General features: G+C 30.4%; 1 protein-coding gene across 2 annotated transcripts in view; it reads left to right on the top strand.

Moving 5' to 3' along the window:
- The first annotated feature begins 7,787 nt into the window (after positions 1 to 7,787).
- The window catches only part of LOC143910551 (muscle, skeletal receptor tyrosine protein kinase-like), a 73,014-nt gene continuing 58,543 nt past the window's right edge, over positions 7,788 to 22,258 (top strand). The window contains exons 1-2 of one of the 2 annotated variants that reach the window (XM_077429066.1): positions 7,789 to 7,952; positions 10,400 to 10,495. The gene's annotated coding sequence lies outside the window, so the exon portion shown is untranslated. Of the gene's footprint in view, positions 7,953 to 10,399; positions 10,496 to 22,258 lie in introns of both variants that reach the window. The other variant, XM_077429067.1, reaches the window with a different exon arrangement.

Below are 22,258 nucleotides of genomic sequence, written 5' to 3'. Positions count from 1 at the left end.
AATACGATATCGATATCGTCGTCATAGAAACTTTGATATGTTTTCGATGTTCCCCACAAACCTTACGTACATATGTAGTTACATTAAACCTTACATACAAAGTCTCTTTCGAAATTATATATTAGATAAACGGTAAAATGTATATATGTATGTATGTACATATTTTGTCTCTTATCCTTTTTGGATGAGGCTGTAAGTCGTCGAGGATGTGTATCCACTTGAATACGGAAGTGTAGGTCGTTCAGTTGATGAATTTTGCTAATTCTGCTAGTAAATTGATGTCGAACTCATAGTTTGAATAATTCATTTTAGGATTCGGACAACCCAATCAAGTGCAAATGAGACGGTCCGGTATAATATTAAAAATAACGAAAATAATTTCATCGACTGATTCTCAGTTTCAGTGTGATAGGATTAACAGTGTTGGAATTGTCTACAAAATATGTATACAGGCACACATCCAAGTACACATTTTATAAAAAAAATCATGAAAAATCATGAAATCAGTGATCGACACTGAGTAAAAATTAGTCACAATTTTGAGATTGAATTTTATCTCGATCACAATATGTATTTCATCTAGCGACACTTTGTATATACAAACATATATACTTTATGTATGTATGTATATATGCAGTTAAAGTAAAATATTATAGTCACGCTGAAATTGTATGTAAAAGCGTATTTTTATTCACATTCACAATAAATTAGGAAAATATTATGTATTATGTGTATATATGTAGATATAACAAAGAACGTGTTCCAAAGAACGTCATTATAATATATGCGAATTTTATTTTAATATTTTTTTTATTTTATTTTATGCGAATTTTATAATATAAGTAGATAAGTAAAAAAAAAACCTTTAATTTTTTTCAGTGTCAATTTGTGTGAATTTTCAAAGTATCTACATACATATATTTTTATGTAAATCTATTGAGAACCACTAGTGAAATCCGCGCTCCCTTTTTTGCTACTTTTGTATAAAGCGCACAATATTAGTTCAATGCTAATTGGTCGGGTCCCATTTGTAATTTGTATCTTAATACGATTGAATATACATATGTACATACCTACATACATATGTAATTCTATTCTGGCATATTATTTATAGTTAAGAAGAGTTTTATTTGGCGGAATTTAACTGTCTACATTCTTGGAAACGATGTTATTGGAAAATACGAACATATTATACATACATACATATATGTGTATTCATTAAAGGAATTCGTCAGTTCGTTTCGGTCAGATGAAACATTACACGTTTGTGGAAAAATAAACGACGTATGTCGGTCTATCTCACCCCCATATAACGAGGGAAACCCTTTAAAACGAGTTGACGACCGTAAGGTGCACGTCACATGTCATTTTTTCGACTCTAGTTATTTTTAAAATGGTCTAAAAGTTATTTCTATTCCATCGGCGAATAATGTCGATTTAAATCATTTACAATGACATGTAGTTCTGTTTATGGATGTATATACATACATGCATATGTATGTATGTATGTACATATGTACATACGTACATATCTACGTTAAAATTTACGAGTACAAACAATTCAAATTAAAGATAAATCATTGTGTCTACATATGTATGTATTTTTTTATTTTATTTTTTTTTACTTTTATGAATGTGTTCGTAAATTGTTCTAACAAGAACATTTTTTCCAAATATTTGACATAAAGTTTTTAATTGTACGGCAAGACCGAATTAAAAGTTTGTATCCGTTGTGAGAATTGCGTCAAAACTTTTATTCCCCATTATTAAATATTTTATGTATGTGTTTGAACTTTTGTGATAAATTTCAAGTTTCAAAGTAAAAATATAAGTTTCTTTTGGACGAAGAAAATATTGTTTTTAAAATGTCTTCAAGAATTGTGAACGTGCGTCTCGATGACACATACAATATAATGTACGAGTTATATAAAGTCATATATACATAGTTTAATATATAATTATATAAAGTTTAATATAGATGGATGTATTATTGTAATACACTGTATTGTAAGATAAAATGAAATTAGCTTTAGGTTTTGAACAACTCACTCTAGAAATGTGTACATACATACATACATATATATGTATGTACATTCATACTTTAATACAGATACTGATTACGAATAGAATTCATCTCATAAAAGCTTTAATTCACATTTTACAAATTGAAAAAAAAAAACATATTCGGCATCGTTCCGGAAATATATGTACATACATATATTAGAGTAAATGATCGCATGTTTTTTTTTTTGTGAACAATCCGAAATTGAAAATATTGTTTTAATAAAATTTGTGTGGTGTAGGGAATGAACAGAATGAATAAGAGATTGGAAAAAGGATGTTTATTCTCATTTTCCCAGTAAGAATTTGATGAGGGTAAAATTTTGTTTGATCAATTTCAAAGTAAAATAAATTAAAACGACAAATCAAAAGCTTTTAGCTTTGAAAATGATTAAATGAATACATTCTTTAGATTTTATGAAATCAAACAATGTAATTAAATGAAATATATTTCGAAAAATGTTTGCCAACGAATTGTAAGATATTTGCACAAACAAATGTACCTTCGTAAAGTAGATATTTATTTTTAAATTGTAACAATCTTTTTTTTCCATATATATGCATACATATATAAAACACGACCACACAAGATATGTATAATGATCTTTGAAAATAAAACAGTAAAACAATAGATTTAAATTTAGTATAATTCAACAGCTTGGTTCATCTCAACCACACCTACCAATTGTTCTCAGTATGATGACACGTTAAAATAATGGTTAATTGTTTCTTTAATTTTTTTAACACACCCCGAAACAATAAAAACCCAGATTTTAACACGTCGGACATTTCTCAGGGAAGTTCAAGCTTTTTAATAAATAATAGACTAATAATGATATGAACGTTGTTCAACGTACATATGTAAGATTGCTTTGGAAAATTGGTACGCGGCGAAATTAGTTTTTCTAACTATATGATATGTGGAAGAATGTCTACAAATATACAATTCTAATTTTGTTTGTGATTATTCTCATTCAAACTGCAAAATAAACTGGATTCAAGTATGTATGTTCCGTAATGATTCACATACTCTTATTTGAGTGGCAACGGGTTCCATGAAACGCTTGTCTGTTACAGATAACCCTCGATGATAAAGCTTTAACTTTAACCTTACCGAAAAAAATAACTTCTTTCGGAAATGATAAAGTCTGACGGTTATTAGAACAATCGACGATGTGAGAAACATCTTTCGCAGCATCTGCGTTTTACAATAATCAGATTTTCATAATTCTATGTATGTATACTTGGCTGGAGTTTTAAAAATTAGATCAGTGCGTTATATTGATCTATTGAAATCACTCAATAATACACATTATGTTTTGATATCAAGTATGTATTAATTATGTTTGAAATTATTATTCGTTTTGATTTCCTGTTTGTTCGATCTGAATGTCGTTTTAAGTTTCGCGATTTTCTCAAATGTGAACACATCAATACAGCCGCGGTGATTTCATTTCGGGGTAATTGACGGTCGTGTTTTGTTTCTGCTTTAATATCGTTCGATAAATTCGTCGATGACGTGAAAAATCTCAATACATACTTGCATTACCGAATTAATTCACTATCGGTACGAATTTCCAGTTTATAGCGCAGTTTTGAGCGGTAATTACAATCAAGCGGAGATTAGTCCGATAACACTATTCCAATCACTTGATATTAATATTATCGACTTTACAGTTTGAAGTTCAGTATCAAAGGTTATTTTACGAACAATGTGTGTTGCTCATTCTAACAGTCATCTCAAAATTTCACCTGATGTTGTTTTTTTTTCGTATTTCTACGGGATTGTTTGCAAAGGGAAATGGAAAGAAAGCGAAGCATGTTCAGACAGGATGAAAACATTTTATAATATTTGAGCTATTATATTTGAATGTGGCATAAGTCCACTTTTCTTCATTTTGAGAAATATTTCGAAAAACATTAATTAAATACGTTTATAAGTATTTAAAAATACTGGTGACCTGTTATACGTTTATTCTGCTTTTCCAAGATTCTTGACATATCGAATTAATATAAATGATAAAAATTTGTGAATTAAGTCGAACAGTAATAGTGTTTTTGGAACTGAAGCCACTTTCAAATACATATAATAAAAAATAAATAAAACTCAATTTTCAAATAAATTGAGAAAATTGGACTTCCGCCGCTTATATAATGGGTACAGAAAATTTTTTTGTTTAGAATTTTAATTATATGTAAATATTACGAGGTAAGTGGGTTTTGAAAAATAGTATAAAATGTGTGTAATTTAATATAATTTTAATCAAAATTCCATTTTTGCTAAAAGGGTTTGCATATAATAAAAATAATACAAATAACTTTTTTTATTCCAGACGATAGGGAGAATACTGCGATCCCCATCGTCCATATAAATAAAATAGATAATAAATGCAATATATATATATATATATATATATATATATATATATATATATATATATATATATACATATATACATTATTCAATTTTGATATAAATAAATACGTATATACATATGTATGCGTATAATTTATTTTAATATTTGCATTTTCCATGATGCCATTACAGGTTGCGCCTGAGCGACACCTATGGTATTAAACTAGTACATATATTCATTTATAGATTGTAAATTTGAAATCATTTTCAAATAGTGGTGACATTGTATTGGATAGGATAATTTTACCAATTTGACGAGGAAAAGTTTAATTAACAATTAAATCAGATAAATTGGCAAACTCTGATAGGAAACGATCGACTTGGATTCACAAATATCCATGTGTGACCAGCAGTACTACAGAAATTCCGAATAAATTATTTTGAATCGAAGTCAACCCGGGGCTTGAGCCTATGAAACCCTCGGTGGTTAGGATTAGCGCAAGCATGTATGTGCTGCATATACTTAAATATTGTATTACATTAAATCCGCGAAAATATTATTTTCCAAATAAAAATCATATTACTCGTATGAGTACAAGACTTCTATATGTACACGTAAATACTTATATGTATTTATAATTGAGTTTTAAGCCAACCGACAGTAACATTAAAAACCCATTCTTGAAATAAAAAAATACCACATTTATATTCTAATATGTACATAAATGATTAAGTACGAAGTTGAGGTACATATTTTAATATTCAACGTAATGGAGCATTTACATTTAGAGCAATTTTCCTTGATGGTTTTTACATACATAGAGCTACATATGTTTGTATGTACTATGTATATAGTATATTACATATATGCTTCTTAGACTCTAAAACAGTGGTCAGCAACCAATGTGCATTTGAACTGACGGTTACTAAGTGACTCATAAGTACATTTTACTTATGCATATGAAACTATGTGTATAAATCCATTTTATTGTTATTTAAACTTTAATAAAAACAAACCATACTATTGTTTGTTTAAAGATCACAGATAAGAATGTTTTCGTCTGCGGCGCATATTTCTAAAGTTTATAAAGGTCGTATACACCGAAGTAATTAAAAATGATTTATGATATAGCCATTTTTCTAGTAAAATATGTTCGTAAAATATTTCCATCCATATGAAATATGGATGGAAAAGGAGGAGGGGAATAATGCTTTTACCCACTCAAACACTGACAGTTGAAAAAGTTGGGGAAATTTACTGAATGCTTCATAAGGTTGCCGACCACTGACCACACACTATACGCACTTTACATGAATGACAACATTTTCTGCACTCAAGTTCTATTGTATTTTTATTTTATTTTTTCGTACTTACGTAAACTCGTTTGATATTATTCTACATATCATTCAAGCACCATTTCACATTCACATGTTTTAGGCCGGTGATTTACTTGTAACGTGCTCGCTAATAAAAAACCGGTGAGCTTAGTACATATTGTGAACTTTTTGAAGAGCAATTCGAGTGAAAAACGTATCCGTGTTCGCCCGAGAGCGCTTTGCGTGTTCGTGTTTTACCGTGCTGTTCGTCCTAATTTGGACAGGTGGTTAGCTCTTTATTTTATTTTACTGTAATAGACTAATTAAAATTAAAACTGAATTGTGCTTCACAATTATTATTGTATTATGTATTGTAAGAAAGAACGGTATGTACATAATCTGTATTTATTATATATCTATTTGAATTCTCATTTATATGAAAAACAGTATTTGATTTAAAACATCGAGCTATTTACAAGGCTTTTATGTTTCACTTTGCTAATGGTTCAAGCAATATTCCTGCATTCTTCTGATCGATTTAAAACGTTTTTATACTATATATATAATCGCTTTCAAATGCTATGGGGTGAAATGTATTGAAAATACATAAATTCATGCTATAATGTAGTATTTATTTATCCGGAGTTTATATGAAATGTCAAAGAGAAGGTAAAGCTTCGTTTTTACGGACTAATTGGGAGGTAGCTAATAAGGTACGCTAATTTTGAATGCCAAAATATGAAATAGCTTCTATAGCAGCTGTCAAAAGCTATAGCAAAAAATACTCAAATGTTGCGTATGCCCAATAAATAATAATTAAACATACTTTGCTTACGCGTAGAACTACGCATGCTTGTAGAGTAAGATTTTTGTCAGAAATTAAAAAAAAAACAACAACAGATTTAATGTCTTATAAAAAGATTCATTTACTTGACCATTATCTCATACATGCTTTACAAACATAATTTGAATTCATAATTCATAGTTTAATTTATTACGGGACTTTATATAAGATTTTACATAACTTTGACGGGATACTTCATGCGGACTGACTGTAAGTCACCAGGGCAACCAATAATTGAGCAATCGGATATTATTCCTATATGGAAGATAATCTCGGATTTCATGTCGCAAAACCTATTAAAGTTTTCTATAAACTACGACCGCAATGATACAAGAGCTTTATAATAATAAAAGAAAATTGTATTTTATCTTTATAATCAACTTTTATGAAATTGAAAAAAAATATTTTTATCCGTTGACCCTCTTTATATACTAGCGCCACCGATTGAATTTAAAGTGATTTTTTTTTATAATCTTTTACAGCCATTCACTTTATTCATGCATTGTCCATTCGTCTACATACGCGTTGAGCAACACTCATCCATTTCATCTTACACATTTATCTTATTTCATCCACCCAACTACCTTTATTTCACTCTTTTACAATCTCTCGGGTACCATTTGAGCACTTCTTTCGTCCGATCCTCTAGCTACGTGACCCGTTCATTAAAAATTTCAATATCTTTACTCTCTCCACCATACTCGCTGCTATTTTCATACTTTTCATCAACGAATTCCGTTTCCTCTCTCTCTTTGTTATACCGAGCGTACAGCGTTCCATACCTATTTGAGTGTATTGAACTTTTTGCATCATTCCAAACCTCAATGTCTTAAGCTCGTGTCTGGACATTTCATCGCGTCCTAGAGCCGTCATCGCTAGCAAAACACATCGATTGAAATTTTTTTTCTTCAGGATCTTTTATAAGTAGCCGAGCAAATAGACAAAGTTTCATGTCAATACGCTCGGGTTATTTGTGGATGCTAAAAAGGAGCTTGTTTTTTTTTTTTTTTTTTTTTTTTGGATAAAAGAGATGTGAAACGATCGAGTGGAACAATTTAGTTTAGGGTTGGAGTATCTATTTTGGATATTGTATAAGTACAATTCAAGGAGGGTATCGCACAAGGGTTAACCCTTAGACAGGGGTAGTTTCTAGCTCGAGAACCAGTGTTGGGGGCGGCCTTGGTCGATAGCGTTCTCGTTGTTGGCCCTTCAGTCGGCTGTCGACACTGGCGCAATACGCCGCGTACTCCCACCCACTACGAACTGCTTTTTAGTATCGCAAAGTGTCGTCTCGTATACTCGAATAAATAGTTTCATACGCAAAAACAAATCTAAAGTGAAAATAAATCGGTGCAAGTTGTTATAGTGTCCCTTGTGAGTTCGTTTATTTATTTAATTATACTTTGTGTTTTTCTATTTATATGTATACGAACACACGGATATGTGTACGTATATATATATATATATATATATATATATATATATATACATATATATATATATATATATATATATATATATATATATATATATATATATATATATACATATATGTGTGTATGTATGTGTATTTTATGAAATTTTCGATACGCTTTTAATGTACGTGCTTTCTAGGTGTAATTATCACTTTATCTGATTTGTTTTTGTCGCTGGCAGTGCAATGGCGAGTGCACTAGGTCGTGTGGTTGAATAGTTTGAAGAGTTGCACATTGTCAGTTTACAGTTCCGGTGCAAAAGTGGACCGACTCTGTTTATATTTACATGATAATTTCCGTGTGTAAAATCTGTGCTTTGTATTGTATTATACATATTTTGCTAGGCGTCGGCTGCTGTGCGGTTTGATATTGTGTTTATTTTGTACGTACTATCTGTTTCACATTGGTATATCGAAATATATACGTACAGATAATACATAGTTGAAGTCCAAATAAATGTTGGTCAGTCAATTTTTTTATATATGTACTTATATATATAAAGTTCTAATTTTTAAATTTGCCTTTTTCTGAGTCAAGATTAGTATATTATGTATGTTTTGTAATAAAATCGATTGTATTCGATGATAAGCAATACATTTATTGTTATTATAATATAAATACATATATAGGTTAATGTTGATATAACAGGATTTTAAATGAATGTTTCAAAAACACGGAAAATATACATTAAAGAAATAATAATTCGCTACAAAATATATATATTATTATATTTAAAATTTGGCGTGTTTATTTGTATAAATGAAGTATCTCTGGACTAAAAGTAAAAGTTATCGAACTTATTAGGAGAGGGGTGTGAAACAAATCAATTACACATATGTACATACATACATATGTTTATTTAAATATGTATGTGTTTGCTAAGGATGAAATTTTTATAATATTATATTTATTTTGAGAAATAAGTTCACATTTAAGCTAGACAGTATCTGATTATATTTAACAGGGGAGGGGGGGGGGGTAAAGTGTTCGTTAAATGGAGTTACTCAAACGCAATGATCAAATATTATAAAAATGTTCTATTTTTTCTAATTTTGACGTTATTTTAAATCTTGAATTAGGATTTTTGTTTAACGCTGTTCAATTTGAATATTTTATTGATTCAGAATTTTATACAATCCTTGATGATCAGAGTTGTTTGTATATTTTATTCTGAATTGAACGAATCTTTTCAAGTGAAAAATCAGTCTATGTATTGAAAAGAAACATAAAATTTTTATTTTTCGTTGTTTATATAATAAATATTCCAAGACGCTTCATTCGGAATTTAAGCTTTTTTAAATATACATATTTTTTTCAGTATTAAAATAAAAAAAAAATTTTTTTTTGAAAGGAGACAACAAGAGCTTTACATTTTAGGCACGTCGCACTCTGTCTGTGACATTTTGTGTCAAATATTAACATTTCAGATGTGTAAATAGTATTTTTATTTTTGACCAAATTCCACTTAGTAATTATATATTGCTAATTAGGCGAAAACGCCGCCAACTAATTATATTTGAACAACTAAACAAATTTAGATAATACAAAAATTGTCCCAACTCGGGGTTATTTAAACAAACACTTCTTAACGCGCGCAAACAGAAGCGACATTTGTAATTATCTATTGGCCAATAATTAATACAATCGAACACTTGGGTCCATAATGACACGTACCGAAAAAGAGTGCTATTTGTTTGTTTTCTTTTCATTTACAAACGCCAACAATGCGTGAACTTTCGAATCTATTATAATTGAGTACACATTGTGTTTGAGCTCATAATCTTTTAGAAAAATGTTTCGTTTAATTTCAAATAAATTAATATGTCACCAACCGAAAATGTAATGTTTTCGGTTCTTGGCGATTATACGATTTAATTGAAGAAGTATCTCAACTAATCAGAACGGTCGACTCTAAGCTATTGCTCTCTGACAAAGCTATCCGATGAGACGTGTCAATGTTCATATCTTAGCATTTCGGTACAACGTTAAATTAGAATGTTCTATTATGTATATACTCAAATTATGATACATATGTATAGGTACATATGTACATAGTATCGACTTTAAATCTTTCCCGATGGTAATTGGAGAATTAACTAAAAAGCCAATCGCAATAATGGCTATTTAGGTATTTAATTTCTTCGTATTTTTAAACGGTCTTTTTGAATATTTTTCAAATGGTTATCTATTATTTGTGAATTTTAATCGTATCGTTTATTTCTTGACAAAACTCGTGTTATATATGGATACATAGTTTGGATTATCCTAATTGAGCATAAATTAAATGAGATGCATTTCAAATTAATCAAATGTACACTTGGATGAATAAATTAAATTATTTTACAGCACATAACTTCGATAACGTGTAAAGTGAATGTTAGTGAACTGAAATAGCAATGATTCGGAAATTTTAACAGTCTTCATTGAAAGGATTATTTACTGGTGAGTAATTACTATTTTCAATTTTTTGATTTGTGATTTCACTTTCTCGAAACTGGAATTTGTGTTTAATGTTATTTTTTACATACATACATCTTCTTACTTTTTATAGTGTTAATTTAAGTGAAAAACTCCGCTGCTAAATTTATTTAATGTAAAGAATGAATTTTTTTACTGTACATATGTTTGGAAAATGCATTTTTTATTGTCACACTACCTATACAGTATGTACATACATAATATTATTAAAATGCTATCATTTTAATTTTAAATACTTTGTTTAACACGTATCCATTAGATTAATAATTTTTCCTATTCTTCACAATTTTTTCATCACAATCGTTATATTTCACCGTTATATTATATTTTCTATCAGAGCTACAATAATATTGTGTTATGAGATAATAACATGGGACAATATCAATTACAATAAGAATCATCAGTTTCAGAGCCTACCACTTATTTGTTGTCTCTTATCTAACTATTTTACTCCCTGGAGTACCAATTGTCTCTATGTTTAGACACTTCCTTACAGGCTATTAATCAATAAACAAGTTAATGGATGTAAATAATAACTATCTGTTTATGGCATATTATATACATAATATGCCACCATAAAAAGAAATAAATACTACATAAATTCAGTAGATTAATACACATAAAAGTGATTTATGTGCATATGTTATATACATATTACAATAAAATCAATGAAATGCTCACATAAAATCGTAAAGACTCGTGAAAATTTCTTCAGTCGAGAGTAGGAAATTTTCATTTACCGAATCGCACGTTCGTCACACAAGATTCAAACACAAACAAGCCAAACGTACTAAATGAACTGTCGTCATTTCGCGATCCACATATGTATGTATAAAATCTAAAAAGGAATAGTTTAAATGTAGATTATTTTGATCCAGAAAACGAAAAATCCGGGTTAATCGAAAGGTGAAATAAAATAATAGTTGTAATCATAAATAATGAACCAGATGTTAGATGTCCAGATAATCGCTTTTGAATTAACTAAATATATGATATCTAATATTATAACTTTCCGCTCTTACTGCTATTTCTGTGTTACAGTGATTTGTTTTGCACAATTTGGATAATTTAAGTTCTGCTGTGTATCCAAAATAGAATGTAATGTGTGATATACATAAACCTGAATTAGCCAATTTTGAAATAAGTGTCCAGGATATGAAAATTTTTTCCGGAATCGGATATATGATATTCATTTTTTATTATATATATATATATATATATATATATATATATATATATATATATATATATATATATATATATATATACACATATATACATACATATATACATACATATATACATATATATATAGACTGAAATTCATTGTTTTGAACATTTCACCCGACATATTTTTGACCAGAACTCATATGACTGACTCACCTTTCGAATAGATAAAATCATTCTTTCTTTGAGAGTTGACGTTGCCGTGTTTTGTTATTATAGTAAACACAATTAAGATTATCCGATTTTCATTGTTTTGCGTTATCGCGTTAGCGTAATTTCAGTTTATTTGAATAGATAAGGTACGACGCTTTCGCATGCAACAGTAATCGTTTTACTGAAACGCGCGTTCTAACCGCGATATTAAATTTTATCTGTACCAAAATCATCACGATAAATATTTGTAATTTATCAATATTTTATAAATTGTGCACGCGGTAATGACGTATGTATGTATGTATGCATGTATGTATATGTTTGTATGTATATACAGTGCCCGACAGAATTAAGCGGACACATCAGAAAAAAAACTTTAAGATAGAATATTTTTGTTATGATACATTTTACACAAGAGAAATAAATCAGTAATATTCATGATACTTCGGTTTATAAAATTATACAAAAATATTTTGAAAAAACAATACCGTTTATTAAAAAAAAAAATAGCAAAATACGGAAAAATGAGTAGTACAGACAAAATTAAGTGGACAGAGAGAAATTGAGATATATATATTTTTTTAAATCTGTATGAGATCCTTTGGAATTAATTACAGCCTGCAGTCTATTGGGTGTGCTTTCAACTAATTTTTGGTGTGTCAGCATCAAATTTTTTTCAAATAGTGGACAATTCATCAAAAAACATACTTTTATCATTGTGACCGATTTTTAAAAAATTTTGGTCCATTATGGACCACTAATTTTCTATGGGATTAATATCTGGTGATTGGGGAGGCCACTCAATTAATTAAATTGTATCTTCTTCGAAAAATTTCATTGTTTTCTTCGATTTGTGTTTTAGGTCGTTGTCCTTTTGAAAGATGAAAGTACTCCCCAGACCCATTTTTTCGACTGAATCTTCCAAATTGTCTTTGATTATATCGATCTATATATCGGAGTCCATTATTCCTTCTATTTTGGCTGGACTCCGACGCCCTTCCAGAAAAAACAGCCTCATATCATAATTGAGCCACCACCATATTTCACCGTTTTCTCAACACACTTGTTTTGAGGGCTTCACTGAATTTTTTCCATACTTTTCTTTTATTTTTTGTGCCGAACAGCTCAAATTTACGTTCGTCACTCCACACAATTCGTTTCCAAAACGATAAAGGCATTGCAATATATTTTTTGGCGAATTTTAATCTCTTCGCTTGGTTCACCTTGCTGGTTAAAGGTTTGCGCCGCATTCTACATTTTTTTAAGCCAGCTTCTTTTAATCTACGCGACACTGTCTTCTCCAAGATATTCAACGATAGGTGTTTTTTAATTTCCCGACAAGTTTTCGTCGGTTCTTGCTTTACTTTCTTAAAAACCAGACGATCACCCCGTCGATTTGTTCATTTTTTTCTTCCTCTTCCCGTTAAATTCACAACAGTCTCATGGTTTTTGAATTTATTCCAAATCTTTTCGGCAGCACTTTGAAACACGATATTTACTCGCGATATCACAAAAACTCACACCAATTTTATTATCTTCTACCACAAATTTTCGAACTTAAACACGAATTTCAGATTTTTTTCGACATTTTATTTTTACAACACTACACGGGAACAATATTAACGAAACAACTGTCTCCTACCAATTCAATATATAGAATGATAAAACCCAAAAAAATTGAAGAAATCGTATCAGTAATAATTGAATTACAGGGTCCCAAACACATTCGTTCCGCCTGAACGCTCGACCCAATTTTTGAATTGTGACGAATGCGCCAATGTCAACGAAACAGCTATAAAGCGAAAAAAACGAAATGTCGAAATTAGGATCATAAAATAACACCCTTTTAATTTTTGAAAACTATAAAGCTCTACGTTAAATACTTTTTGAGAAAACCGCTTGTGTACACATAAAAAGTGTCCACTTAATTCTGTCGGGCACTGTACATACATATACGCTTTTTTTGCAGTCAATAAATATACATATGTATGTATGTCATTAGATTGTAGAGAGATATTTTCTCATCACTAATGGAATAAGAAACACGTTCCTCAAATCTGATGAGTCAAGAAATATAAACATTACCATTTCATACCAGATTATTTTTTTTACTAAATGGTACTACATATGTACATATGTATATTCATAATACTTATACAATTTTGAATATGAATGCTGTGTGATTTAATTTGATTTTTTTCATTTTTAATTTATTTTAATATTTAGTCATAACTTCTATTACAGTGTTGAATAAATGTCATTTTTGTCGTGTACATACATACATATGTACATAATTCAGTGGCGTTTCGTAGAAATCTCCCCGTTGTTATGGGACAGCCTTCAATAAGATTCACATTTACATCATCATGCTTCCATTCGTCTTCGTTTTGATCAAAACTCATCTACGTACATATATAACCCCACACATTTTTCTAATTGAATCTACATAATATGTGACATTGATGTAATGTATGTATCAGTGGCGTGCGGTGGAAATTTATATGTTTCTATCGCACAGCTTTATTTATATTTGCGTGAGTAGGATACAAGAGGATGCTATGACGTCATACCGCATCATATTGTGTCCTGCTCGCACACATGTAAGTAAGCCTGTGCGATGAAAATAGGGAGAATTTTACGGCACGCCACTGGCATGTACATATACATATGTATGTAGGTAAGATGGGATTGTTTTTGATGTTTTACATGAATTATATCGTATGCAAATAATGATTAAAGAATCGTTATTACTTTTACTAAAGTAATTTTCTGGAATTGATCTTAATAAAATGCAGTGAATTTTTAATTTTTTTTTTTACTATAATATATGTGTGTGTATATATTGTATATATATATATATATATATATATATATATATATATATATATATATATATATATATATATATATACACATATTTTTAATACTTCGTTTTCTCTGTTAAAAGAAAAACAATCCTGTTTTAAGATATTTCACGCTCGTCGCTTTCTTTATACTACCTTTCCATCGGCATATTTATTTTCCTTTAATCGGCATCGGCATATTTTTATTTTTCTTTTGTACATAATGTAAATCTATGTAATTATTTCGAGCATGTTTGACTTTGACGATTTACAATTTAATGATAATGCAATAATTATACAACACTTATCGATTTGACGTTTATAATCTTTAGGATTTATGGAATTAGTCAATGAAATCGATATAATCGTGAATGATCGATCAAAGTTCATGTATGAATGTGTTTGTTAATGTAATTGATTTACAAACAATTAATTTTTACTGTAAAATCACGTGCAACCGTTGTCAGAAAGTTTTTCAGCCATCGCTAATTTTTAATACAGTTAAAGTGTCAGTGAGCATTTAAAAAGCATAAATCGAATTATAATTAAACCTTAAAAAATTGGATTATGCTATTTCAGTATACTCGTATATATTTTTTAATTATTCAAGAAGAAATTGTATTTATCGTAAATGTAGTTAATTAAATTTAATATGAAATATATAATTGTAAATACGTTTCATATTTAATGAATTAAATTTGTTTTCATACAAAAGAATTGTTTTTTGTCTTTGTCAAAGAAATATTTGATTATTATACCGAAGAAATAAATTCAAAGCACGCTAATGTCCATATGTTATGCTATTGTACATATTTATAATATTTTCTCAGTCTAAAAAGGTACTTTAATACTCCGTTTTAAAATTAGATATTTAAACTTTGTTTTAAACCTTTGTACTACTCGTATATTTGCATGTTTGTATGTACGCATCGTAAATATATACATTTTCTATTGAAATGAGACTTTTAAGTGATAAAAAGGTGAACTTTGTAGCAATAGCTGTCTGTGTACGAATGCGTTGTACATATCACAGTATTTATGACACGAGTGCTAGTACTATTGTGCTTTTGAACAGGTGTTTTAACTTATCACTCTAAACATTTCTTAAAAAAATAATACACGTGTTTTTCACCTGTTTTGTTCGGGTTTGTAATGGTTTCAAAGAAATCGCTTTCATTTAGTAATAATTTTGCTTGCAAACATTTCAAACGAATACGCGTAGGTGGATGCATATCTATGTATGAATGTATGTATATATTAGCCGTTATATTAAAGTGGCGGAAATCTAATTTTCAGTTACAAAAACACTATTTCTGTTTGACTTAATTCACAAATTGATATCACTTATTTTAATTCGATATGTCCAGAATTTCGGTAAAGCAGAATAAACGTATTACAGGCCACCAGTATGTTTGAATATTGTTAAACGCAAAGCATTACATATATGTATTTAATGTTTTGCGAGATATTTCTCGAAATTATGAAATATGGAATTAAGCCACTTCCAATTATAACGGCTCATGTTAACTTTTATACTATTAAATATGAATTATGAATATTTCATTACTCGATAATTTAAACTAGCACATACATATGTACATATATTTAACATCATCGTAGCCAAAATTATTCAAAAATGGGTACTATAGTTTTCAATTGATTACAATGATGTATGTATGTACATATATATGCATACGTACATTGTACATAAATATGTACATCAATATAAACTCACATGATAGTAAAATCATACATATGTATATAATTTGCATAACGGAGCAAGATTATAAATCGAACTACGCCCTTATATACATATGTATAATAACTTTAATGTGTGTTATGATGAGTTACGTACATATGTACATACATACATATAATACATATTTACATACATATATAAGAAAATTTACGTATGTCTGTATTCCAATTTTATGTATCGTAAAACCGCATGAATGCTTTTAGTAATAGTACTTTGAATACGTATGTATAAATAAATCAATACAAAATCAATTTCAAATTTTAGAGTGCATATTTGTATGTATGTATGTACATATAATGTACATCAATCAATTTAATTTTGATACATTATGCATGCACACATATGTACGTACATATACATAAATATGTACGTATTATAGAACTTAAAAATTAAAAATAATATTTACGTACTCAACAAAATAGTATATTTCTAATTTTTTTGAAATATGCATAGATAAATATACACATGCATATTTAATTAAACTGATAAATAACTTACATATGCCATATGTTTAAATTCCAGTACGTTTATACATATTTATGTAGGTATAAAAGTTTCATGAAATTTTACTGGAAAATGACTATATTTAGGAAAGTTAGAGTAGTAAAAAATTGTGTTAATATGTATGCATGTATGTATGTACATAGATATTAACACAACAATATTTTATTTATTTTCAACAATTAAGCCACAGTAACTTTATAGATATACTCCAGGGAATCATATCGTTAGTATACTGGCAGAAAATGCTATGTCGAAAATTGGATGTTTTGAATTTGTCAAGAATTTGTTATTGAATTTGAATTTGTCAAAATTAAAAAATGATTTGGGTTACAAAATAACGAGCTTCAAACCTCTTGATTTTCGATATAATCGATTTTTCTCATAACAAGGATTTTTGACTTAAAGCTTTCTGACGATATATTCATGAAATAAAAATAAAATATTAAAACTTAGATGAAATAAAATTCATTTCATGTTGTATTTCGTTTGACTATTATTATCTTTAGGATAATGAAAATTTTCAACGAAAAAAGATTGAGTCGGTCGCTATAGTTAGCGTAGAAAATCGTCGATCTGTACTGCAAATTTTTAAAACGTGGAATGTAGATTTTTACGATTAATATAAAAACGAGTGGGCCATTAAAGAGATAATAAAACACCGTATTTTGTGTGCTGAATCCAATTAAATCGACTCGTCTGTGTGCGTCCATTTTAACAGCTGGGTGTTTGATTTACGGCCCCTTTCGAAAGTTCGGTTGCATCAAAATCGTCCCTCTTGAGTTAAAAATGTCATGATAGCTATTGATGAATGTTTTACATATTGTTGTGCTACCATTATTGAATTTATCATGAACGGGGTAAAATGCGCTAAAGTCATGTAAAAGAGCATAAAGAAGCTTTTAGAGATTGGTAGTTTGTCGAAAAAAATTTGTCAAACACAATTGAAATGATAAATGTCGCATAGTCAAATTTTATATTTTTAAACATATAAAAATAATGGAACAGATTTAATCAGCAGATTTAAATTTGAAACTAAAATAAAAATTGTGTGTAGATACTGTACTTTTCAAAATGGTATGTACTTTTTGAAAAACGTGAAAAATATCTTTTCTCGGTAATACCGAGTCCACTCGAATGCACTGGTTAATCTAATCAAACGAATTTAAAATAACACATTTTTGGGTTATACGAATTAAAAAGGGGTAATTTCTTTGAAATCAGTTATGCATATATGTAAATAAAAATAAATAAATGATAGCTCACTGATTAATTTGATTACTTCATATATATAATTATTTATTGGATTATACATACATATATGTATGTATGTACATACATTTATTCGATATTACAAAACGAAAATGAGACATTTCCTGACTGGGATGTTTCTTTTGTATCACAAACGTGACCATTGAGGCTTCCAATCTCGAGATCCCGGGATCCCGGTGTTTTCTGGTACCGTAAATCCCGGTGCTTAAACTAGTCTGAATACTGGGATTACGATGCTGGCTATCTATATATATATCTATATATATATATATATATATACATATATATATATATATATATATATATATATATATATATATATATATATGATATATATATATATATATATATATATATATATATATATATATATATATATATATATATATATATATATATATATATATATATATATATATCATCATCATCATCATCATTTACAGCCATTCGCCATCCACTGCTGGATGAAGGCCTCTCCAACACGCTTCCACTCGTCTCTGTTTTGCGCAACACTCATCCATCTCATTCCGCACATTTTCCTAATTTCGTTCACCCATCTTCCTTGCGGTCTTCCTTTTACTCTTTTGCCTTCTCTCGGGTACCATTCAAGCACTTCTTTTGTCCACCTTTCGTCCATCCTCCTAGCTACGTGACCCGCCCATTGCCATTTCAATCTCTTCACTCTATCCACTATGTCCACTACCCTTGTCATATTTCTCACCCACGTGTTCCGCTTCCTGTCTTTCCTCGTTATGCCAAGCATACAGCGTTCCATACTTCTTTGAGTGCATTGGATTTTATTTTGCATCTTGGCGTTCAGTGTCCAAGTTTCACATCCATACGTCATCACTGGCAAAACGCATTGATCAAAGATCCTTTTCTTCAGGCAGAGTGGCATTTTTGATTTAAAAACAGCATTCATCCGTCCAAATGCACTCCACCCTAATTTCATACGTCTCTTTATCTCTTCATTTTTACTACCAGACATGTCAATTATTTGACCTAAATATAAATAATTATTTACTTCTTCTACTGGTTTATCATCTAAGGGGATGCTATCAGGCATGCAATAACTATTGAACATTAGTTTAGTCTTATCTACGTTAATTTTTAATCCTACTTTTCTACTTTCCCTGTCCAGCTGTGTTAGTCTGATAAGTAGGTCAGCTGAATCACGAGCTACTAAAACTATATCGTCTGCGAACCGAAGGTGACTCAAAAAGCGACCATTGATGCTTACTCCGGCTGTATCCCAATCCAATTTCCTGAAAACTCCCTCAAGCACCGCATTGAATAACTTGGGCGAGATTGTATCTCCTTGTCTTACTCCTTTTCCTATGCTAAATCTATCTGTACCTGAAAAAATTTTAACCGAAGCTGTGGCATTCTTATATATTGCAGCTAACAGTCCCACATAGGGTTCCGGCACTCCCTGTGTTTTTAGAGCGTTAAGTACTGCATTATGACTAACTGTATCGAAGGCTTTCTCATAATCGACGAAACCTAGGCACAATGGCCGTTGATATTCGTTGGCGCGCTCGATTAGTTCGCCAACTACTTGGAGGTGGTCCATTGTGCTGAAATTTGCCCTAAACCCTGCCTGCTCTATAGGTTGGTTCTCGTCGAGGATATTTTTCAGCCTTTCTGTAATAACCTTCGTGAAGAGCTTGTAGACCGCTGAAAGTAGACTAATGGGTCGGTAGTTCTTGATATCGCTTTTGTCGCCTTTTTTGTGTATTAAAATGATAGTTGCGTTATTCCATCCTTCTGGTATAGCTTGGTTCTGGATGCATTTGCTGAAAAGCCTAGCTAAGATATTAATTAGGGGGGGGCCGCCACATTTTAGTAAGTCAATGGGAATATTATCTTCCCCTGGGGTTTTACCGTTCTTTGCAGTTTTTAGCGCGGCCTCTACTTCGCTAGGCAATACTGCAGGAACCCTTTGGCCGTGTGTCGATTCCAGAGCGGGGAATTGGCCGTTGTCGTTCTCGTATAGTTTTGCATAGAACGTGTAAACTCTGTCTATGATTTCTTCTCTATTCCTAATTATTACTCCGCTCTCTGATCTGATTGCGATCATTTGGTTTTTGCCTAAGAAAAGATCCTGTTTGCACTTTTTCAGGCTACGGTTATTCTTAATGGTATTTTCTATTAGCTTGCTGTTAAAATCCCTGACATCCCTGACTATTCTCTTTTTAATTTCCTTATTTACTAGATTGTATTCTTGCTTATTATTATCCCTATCTAAATTCCTTTTATGCTTAATTAGGTTTTTTGTTTCCGCTGAAATTTTGCTTAATTTAATCTGTTTCCTGAATCCACCTAATTTCTTACCTGTTGAGGTTAGAACCGAACTAATTACAGTGTTCAATTCCTCGATGTCTGCTTCTGGGTTTAATTTCCCGTATCGATTTCCAAGTTCGAGTTCGAATTCCTTTTTCCTAGACCTTAGTTGAGCGAAATCTGGAGAGTTACTGCATCCTTTTATTAATTTCCTACGTTCGCAATTTATATTAATGGCCATCTTGGCACGGACTAATCTGTGATCGCTACCTATATCTACTTTATTTAAAACACTAACGTCTTTAACGGAGTGCAGGGCATTTGTTAGGATGAAATCGATCTCGTTTCTGTCTCCTTTAGGACTCTCCCAAGTCCACTTATTGTTGGTGTTTTTCCTGAAAAATGAATTAGTGATAAAGAGCCTGTTGTGTTCTGCGAATTCTATGAGGCGATCGCCTCTGTCGTTTCTTTGGCCGGTACCAAAATTGCCTACTGCTCTTTCTGTATTTGCCTTTTGTCCTATTTTTGCGTTAAAGTCGCCCATGATTATTTTAAAGTGGTGACGGCTATTATCGTATGCGTCCTGTATTTTTTCGTAGAAGTCTTCTATTTCCTCGTCTGGGTGGCTAGATGTGGGGGCGTACACTTGGAAGATTTGACAAGTGTACCTGCTCGAGATTCTTAATACTATATAGCATATACGTTCCGATATGTCGCTTATTTCTATAATATTTCTTTCTATTCTCTTATTGATAAGAAACCCTACTCCTCCTATTCTACCATTTGGTAGCCCTCTCCAGTAGAGACAGTTACCACTTTTTAGGATTATTTGGTTTTGCTGTTTTCGTCTTACTTCACTAAGTCCTACTATATCCCATTTGATATTTTCTAATTCATTCTCTAATGCAAGCACACTTCCTTCACTCGATAACGTTCTTACATTGTACGTGGCTAAATACAGGTTTCTATTAGCTAAGCTATCATCCATCGTCACTCTTACCTTGTTGGAGGTTTGGATATTATTTTTCTCGCATTTATCCAAGATGTGTTGAGAAAAAGGCGGTACTTGAGAGAGATTTCCATTCAAGGAATGAGTTCTTACCGCCATAGACTCTTCTCTGTGGTCAGCTTTGACAGATAGTCATCCTAGGTATCACTTGGATCACTTATGAGTTATTACATGCCATTTAACAGGGTTACTTTGTAAGTGAAAGTAGTTAGTTATGATAATAATAGATTAGCAATTGTTATACTACTTTTTTTATAGATCTTTATCGTGAGACGCCTCTTTGGAGACAACGGATTTATATATGTGAGTGCGGTTTGCAATTTAATATTTTAATAATAACTTTAGTAAAGAATATAAAATTACACGAATTACTTTAATATAATTTAAATATGAAAAAGAACTGATAGACAGTTGGGAAACACCGTTTATGTTTGCTATTATTCTATTAAGTAAAGTTCGTCAAAGATTTTTGGCTGGAAGCAATTATGTGGAAGATTTATTGCTTCTGTGGGACCGACTGAAGGACCCTTTTTTTGTATTCAGGTAAGGAGATGTATCTCGTTCGTATATTCTTTTGCTCAGATTTGACACAAAAATTAGCACAAAATTTTTCGAAATAACTGATATAAAACCGCTTTTTACGACCGATTTGCTGTTTATTTTTACACTTAAATTATACT

This window comes from Arctopsyche grandis, chromosome 4, assembly GCF_051622035.1.
Source record: "Arctopsyche grandis isolate Sample6627 chromosome 4, ASM5162203v2, whole genome shotgun sequence".
Classification (NCBI taxonomy): domain Eukaryota; kingdom Metazoa; phylum Arthropoda; class Insecta; order Trichoptera; family Hydropsychidae; genus Arctopsyche; species Arctopsyche grandis.
The sequence above is the reverse complement of the archived record's forward strand: the minus strand, read 5'-3'. Positions and strand labels throughout refer to the sequence as shown.